Below are 8,096 nucleotides of genomic sequence, written 5' to 3'. Positions count from 1 at the left end.
CCACAGACAAAAGAAATTCCTCACCCCTGCCCCCAATTCTCTCTCTCTCAAGCACACACGTATTTTCTTTGTTGTTGCAGGTGGGATTGAAATCAGGGGGCAGGGCTGGGTGTGTGTTTCGGACCCCCCACCTGAACGCCTGTGGCTGTGTCGCGCGCTTGAAGTATGCGCACTACGCGTACTACGTACGGTGCGTACTATAAGTACGAGAAGTGCGGAAGTGAGAGGCTTGTGAAATGGGACGGTCTAGCCATCGTCGCGCTGTTCAGGTTGCCTAGCAACCATGATACTAACCGCGAGAAACGTCCCATACAGCTTTGTGTGACAGAAACGAAGGAAACCAAACACCCTCTGGCTAAGAGGACGGCACAACACAGAAGAGCCACCTCGTCAGGCCAGGACTCTGCAGCCTATTCACACCTACAGGCCAGTGGACACTCTTTCAAGGATGAGGATGTAACATCCTGGACAGGGAGGAGCGCTGGTTTGAGGGCGGAGTCAAGGAGGCCATTTACGTGAAAAAAGGGAAAGACCATCTCTGAATGGAGGAGGGGCCTAAGGGTACATCTGTCACCATCTTACAATGCTGTGATTGCAGCCATTCCCGTTATTGATCAATGAGCTTTGATCAGTGGTTGTTGATCAATGGTCATGTGAATTTGCATAATAATGATGACGCAACTGACCTCCCAGCCCATTGTTCCTTCAGTGGGCTGGTTTCAGTCACTGTGTAAATGTCCTGTTTATAAGATTGGAAATCTGCAGTCAGCTGAGACTGAAGACGTCACCTGGATGAGTGATGAAACGTTTCTCCCACAAAACGCTGCGTCCAGATGAACAGAATCAACTTTTGGAGAGTCACTTCCTCCTAGTTTCATGTTATCGATGCTCCTTTAACAGGACCCAATGTAAATAAAGTTTTTTATGATATCCACACAGGATAATTCAGTAGCAGATCAGACTTATTGCTTGTCATGTGATTTCTGCTGCAGAACAAAAACATTCCTGTCTCTGTCTGATGACTTTTCCGGGAGCTCGATGTGAAACACGATGAAGCTTTGAGGAGAAATGATGAGTCTATTTATAATAAAGCACTTTTCACAGAGGTGTGGTCACAAAGAGCTGTGCACCAGGATAAAATAAGTACATTAATACCAAAACAGCACAAACAGAAAATAAGACTCCACAGAGTCAGCTAAACGTAGTGTTGTGTTAGACTGTTGCACAGCCTTGGTGTCGCAGACGAAAAGCCCTTTTTCACTACAACGTCGTCACATTTTAGTACCTGCTCGGATGGCTATAAACCCCGGCCAAGCAGGTACTAAAACAGGACCTGGTATTAGTGTCATTGTACCACCCACTCAAGGTCTTGGCCACTGGGATGTGATTAGTGTTGCTTGAAGGGCCTCCAGGGGTAATAAACTGTCTTTAATGGAATGACAGAGAGGGTGTGAGGTTTAAGAGAAGAGGTCACTCAAACATCTCAAGTTTTTCTGCTTCCTTCCTCTTGTCAGTGCGAAATTAATATTTTATGTCACGTCATTAAATACTAAACTGTTGGTGGAGTGAGAGACTGAAGATTGACCGGGCTGCGTGAGCTGGCCCCAGAGCCATCCACACAGATGGTTGCTGGCCTGGCGAGCCTGGAGCTGTGAACGTAGACAGTGAGCAGCGGGAGCTGAGATAAATGATGTGGGCCCTGGCTATTTAGTGCTCCATATGTTAAATGAAGAGATCTGAAAGGAATCCTAAACCTGCAGAGGTTCTGCAGACATGTGACCAGTCACCACCTAACATTAACATGTGGGCCATTTTGGACATTTGATAATCCTGCTAAAAAAAACAACAACCTACTAAACATCATGTAAATTAAATAAACTAAGGCAACTATGATTAAACAAAAGAGTGTTTATACTCTGAGAGGAAGTAAAACACTTTCATTTTGCTCATTATGTGGAGAAACCGGGCAAAGAAGGCCTGAAGATGGACGTTGATCTGTGCCCTCCGAGTGTGTTTACTGATGCTGTGGAGCGTAACCCTGGCATTCTGTCTGTCTTATATCATTATGTTATCAACAAGCCCTCAAATTATATTGGAGAAGATATGAATGCCTACAAAAGTTTGAATGCTTGTCCGTATTTAGTTTAAGATAACAAACCTCTGTTACTGGACTCACCGGACAAGTGGGCCATGGTCACCGCTCAGGTATTTACCTGATTTTTACTCCAACATGTGGGCTTCATAGATAATTGGCAAACCTTCTGGAGGAAACCTGGTCTTGTTAGGAGAGACGGCATCCATCCCACTTTGGAGCAGCTCTCATTTCTAGAAATATGGACAAATTTATTAAACCCCCCAAAATATGACTATCCAGCGTTGGGAGCAGGAAGCAGAGTTGCAGTCTTACACGCCTCTCTGCAGTTTATGTTACCCCCCCCCCCCCCAAAACCCCATCTCCATAGAGACTGTGTCAGCTCCTAAACAGAAAAAAAACAAACTAAAAACCAGCAAAAAACGACTTAAACATAAACAATCACAAAGAAAGAACAATACAGTATCCACATCTGAACCAAAGAGTAAAACAGTGAAATGTGGATTATTAAATATTAGGTCTCTCTCCTGCAAATCTAATTATAAGCTAGTCTAAATAAATGAGTCTTAAGATGATGTTTAAAAGAAAAAATACAATCCAGCAAGGGTGTAGATTTGGTTGTGGCGTTGGTGGGGACGGAGAATTCAGCCACCGAATCCTGCCCTGATTCTTTTTTTTACTTTTTGTCTTTGCTTCTTTATTAAAAAAAGGAGAAATATACTTCTCTACGTATGCTATTCTACCTGCTTTTAAAGCATTTAAAATTACAATTCATAGTTTTATGTCACGGCGGGGTGCGCCGATGTGAATGGAAACAGGACCCAAAAGCAGATGATGACGAGTAGTGTAAGTTTGAACAGAAAAGTGATCCTTTATTGGATGACGACAGGTAGTGATGGCCCGCTTGAAGCTGACGCTCCGGAGCGTGTGTCGAAAAAAACAACACACTGGTTCAGAAGCACTGTGTCGAGGCTTGCTTCGTTTGGCAAAAGTCACGTGACCAGTGACGTCCGAAGCTTCGTTACGCACGTAACTGCTTCGGTACCTGATTCAAACGGATATAAGGAAGTGAATCATCCACGGGATTCGTGGAGTGTGTTGAGGGTGACAGATAGCGACGAGGTGATCATTCCACTGACAGATATGGAGCCAGCGAGGAAGAGAGGACGTTATGGCGTGTGGGAATATTTTGAGTTGATTTTGCTCAATTTATTTTATCTGCCGAAGTGAAAAACCTGAAATGTCCAAAATCATGTTTTCATAATGTAAATATCATTACAGCATATGACTTTAGGAACACTTCCATGTGAATTAAAGCTGATGAAGACTACAACAATGTATTTGACACTATACGTACATTACATTGCTACAGTTTAGAAAATCATTTTGTTTATTGTTTTTAGGTGATAGTCTGCAGGACCCAGGAATACCTGCATATCTACCAGCTTGCAGTGTAGTTCCTGCACTCCACAGCCTCTTCTGTTCCATGCAAGTGGATTTTCTCCAGGGCAGGAGAAACTATTTCTAAGAAAAGAAACAGACTCAGCCAGCGCACAGTAACACTAATCCTCTTGTTAACTGTAAATAACAAAAAGGCTACCTTACATTGATCATGTTTTTACTTTGCAAGTTCTTGATTAGGGATGGGTTTTGATTATCGCTTTTCTGATTACAATCCATGCTAAATTGAATAAAGTGATATTGATTCATTAAAATCCCGTGTCGATTTGTAAATTAACGTTATTATGCCTGAAACGCCAGCATCTCAGGTTAAACCTCACAACATGTCGTCAAACACCATACAGCTAAAACAGTAACTGGGAGCAGGTTTACGGATTCTGCATACAAACGTGAACACAGAGCGCGGACCCGACGCGTCAGAGTCAGATTTTGATGTGTCGTCGGGTCCGCGCTGTGTTTGCCTCTTTTTTTCCGCTGGCTTCTGCAGCTGCAGGTTTCATAACTCTCTGTTTACATCTCTAATTAAGTCTCACATGTGTCAGCTTTCTTTTAGATACGAAATTATGGATATATACTGTTAAATGATCAGAATTGTAATATTTCTGACTGAGGCAAAACTTTCCAGATTCCAATCAAATTGAATCGGATCCTGTATCGAATCAAAATGATTCTACAAATCAGTGACGATGCAGCCGTACTCAGCTCCCTAAGCATTTTCCCTTTCCAGTTCACAATCAATCCCACCCCTAGGTCAAAAATATGTATAGGACAATTGGCCTCATCTAATACTTTGTATGAACCTGTCCAGCTGTCCAGTGATTAAATGACAAGTAGATGGAGGCAGGACTTCACAGCAGGGGCATACTCCATAATGTGCTGTGCATTCTCATATGTATATTATATATATTGCTCACTTATTGTATTTACCAACATCAAGGAGTTATGAGCAAAGAAAGGCCACCATAGTGCATGTTTAAATAGGGAAAGTTTATTGATCAAAATGTATTACGCAAATACGCATTACATTTTTTTCAGCCCCCCAATCGAGAAAACAAAACCAATTACATGTTCAAAGCAACGGAACGGTGGCCCAATATCAGAGAGAACTCCACTCTTGAGTGAGCAGTGATGATTGAGCAGTCCGTTTTATTTTGCAGATTCAAGCTGTTCTTCAAAATTTTCACCACCAGATGTCACCGGAGAGGACTGTGTTGAAAAGCTTCGAGTAATGAACCGTTTTTCAATACAAGCTTCAGTGCTTCGGAAAGCTTCATTTGGCCATCACTAACGGCAGGAGTAAACCAGGAAATCCAAGTAAACTGACAAGACACTAAGAAACAAAATACTAAACGGTACTGAGACCAAAACCTAAACTATGACTGTGGTGGAAAATAACAAGCAAAGACCATAACTAAGACTAATAATACATAACAGACGAAAACCGTAACTAAGACTGAGGTCAAATAAACAGACGACCCGACAATGGCATGCAGAAAACAAAGGGCTTAAATACATACATACATACATACATGCATGAGGTGATCAGGGGAAGTGGAGACACATGGGGGAACAGCTGACTGACATAAACCTAATGACAGGACCAGGAGGAGGAAAGCTAAATACAATGAACAAAGAACACATGACACTGTCAGAATAAAACAGGAAATACTAAAACTAAACATGACAACACAACTTAACAGACCTAATACGTGATGAATAAATACAAAACCCCAAAACATAGAAAAACCAGGAACAATAACTGCCTAAACTAAAGGCAAAATAGGAAATAACACAAAAACTATTCACATAACAAAATGAGAACTCAGAGCGCTGGGTCAGAGACCCAGCCTGTGACAGTTTTATATGTGAATTATATAATGTTAAATTACTATTAAACAACTGACTAAGTATTTCAGGCTTTAGTTTACTGCAGCCATATTCCATATAAATCAGGTATCATACAAAAATAAAAATGGCTTCAAATACAGTCGTGACAATGAAAGAATATGACTTGAAGGACTTAACATCATTACTTCAGTTAGTACACCAACATCGCTGATACATCAGCACTAAGGGAACACTGAATGACCTGCTGGTTTTTGTCTCATCTAAGATTAGCACAGAGTAAAAGACCTCTCAGCAAAATTATGCAACATTTTAGGCACTGTTGCCCCGATCAGATCAGTGAGCTGGGATTTTCTATTCTCAACATGAACTACTGTTGCAGCAACAGACATGGACCCACACAACAACTCAATGTCCACTATGTGAAGCAGCCAAACACATGCCTGCTCCTCTCGTTAACTGAGATCAACTGCTGGCATATTTGTTTTACATCTATACTGTCCAGTGTCTCCTGGTGGACATACGGCAGCATTGTTTAATCTCATTTGAGTCATTGTTGACCTTAGCCCTGTTTTTAGTCTTCTGAGAGCACTGAAGCTTCTTTCAGCCTCAGTACCTGCGTTTTATCCTCAGATTAAAAGTATTATTATGTGCTTGCTTTGCCTCACCTTTGGCCCTGGCTCCTCCCCTCTGCCACCTGATAAAATAACACATGGATTCGTGCCATATAAAAAGTGAGACGTGTCAATTCAGATTCTTTGTCAAACATACACTAATGAATCAGTTTACATCAGCAGCCTAACAACTGTCATGATAATAAATACTAGTTAATCTACAGCACCGAATCATCAGTCACCTGCGACCTCGGCTCTTCACCTCTCAGCTACAACATGGCAGAGCTGCCTCTGTCACCTGATGAATAACAGTGAGACACTCCACATACATGCAGCCACACATGTGCTTCAAATACAGTCACGAACCACCAGGTCATCCTCCAGTTTCACCTGTGATCTTGTGTCACCATTACTCTCTATCACCTGACAAACAGGACAATAAGAATAAAATGTGGAGCTGCTTCAGTGTTTCTGTCACTTTGTGCAGATCCTGACTCGTCAGTAATGTTTGTAGGCTGAGTGCATTTTTAAAACAAGTTGTGCAAACTGCACTACAAGGTGGATATTTGCAAAATCATGACTACCTCATGATATATTGTCTCAAAAATGAACCCTATGAATATGTCAGTGCCATTAGGATGAAATTATTGTGTCACCAACATTTTGACGTTAGACATATAATTCTAACAGCCTCTGTAAACTAATATCCTGGCTGCTCGAGGCTGCTGTTTTCTCCGACAGCTTCAATCAAAATTAGAAACGCTGCTCTGAGACTGAGAGAACTAATAGTGCTGCTTGTTGTGCAGTTAGTTTCCAAAATACTTTTTTATATCCAGGCTCTTCCTTGTTGCTGCCGTCCTCCTCTCCTCCTGGCAGCGCAGGCTTGCCGCTGCTAAAACTAAACAGAGCTCCCTGAAAGGCTCAGCCAATCACATTGGCCATAATTGTCACACGAGGTAGGACTGCAGTAGAGAACTTAATTTAACTCTTTCTGCACCGCTGGGTGAATGAGACGCTGACAGATCGTTTTTTTGCCAAGACGGATGACGTATGACCAACTGGGCACCCCATCTTGCTACAGTGTTTGTTGTAATTGAATACCAGCCCATCCCACGCGTCCAGGATATTATGGACAGTTTGGGTGGAAACTCCTGGTTTTCGCTTTTAGATCAGGGGAAAGCGTACCACCAGGGGTTCATGTCAGAAGAAAGTCGTCCACTCACTGCTTTTGTGACCCCCTGGGGATTATATGAGTGGATTCGCATCCCCTTTGGACTTATGAATGCCCCTGCAGCATTTCAGCGCTGTATGGAAGAGTGCCTGGATGGGCTGCGCGACAACATCTGCATCCCCTATCTGGATGACACATTAGTTTACAGCAAAACGTTCAAAGATCACTTGGAGGACGTGAGAAAAGAGCTCCAGAGATTGAGAGGCTTTGGTATAAAGCTTAAGCCAAGTAAGTGCGACATGTTTAAGTCTGAGGTGCGCTATTTGGGCAGAATAGTGTCTGCAGAGGGCAGTAAAGTGGATCCTGCAGACTTTGAAGCAGTCAAAGCACTCAAAGGTATAAAACCACAAAATGTTGGTCAGCTCAGAAAAATGTTAGGCCTTCTCTCCTACTACAGACAATACATAAAAGACTTCTCCAGAAAAGCAGGTTGTTTGTATGAACTGTTAAAAGCTGACAAAACCCCAGAGAACTCAGACACCACAAAAGGGCCAGCAAATGTAGCCTTGTGGGGCCGGCCGGGCAGGCACGGAGACCATGACACTGTTTGCTCCACCCACCAGTGCTGGGGTTCCCAGATTTCACACAGACGCCTCACACAAAGGGCTAGGCGCAGTGTTGTACCAGAGACAAGATGGTAAGCTGTGAGTTATTGCTTATGGCTCCCGTACTCTAACAGCGGCTGAAAAAAAACTACCACTTCCATGCAGGAAAACTAGAATTTTTAGCATTGAAGTGGGCTATCACTGACAAATTCAGAGACTATTTGTACTATGCCCCAACATTTACTGTCTACAGCGATAACAACCCGCTAACGTACATTCTGTCAACAGCCAAACTGAATGCCACCACA

The sequence above is a fragment of the Astatotilapia calliptera genome, chromosome 7 (assembly GCF_900246225.1).
Source record: "Astatotilapia calliptera chromosome 7, fAstCal1.2, whole genome shotgun sequence".
Lineage (NCBI taxonomy): Eukaryota > Metazoa > Chordata > Actinopteri > Cichliformes > Cichlidae > Astatotilapia > Astatotilapia calliptera.
The sequence above is the reverse complement of the archived record's forward strand: the minus strand, read 5'-3'. Positions refer to the sequence as shown.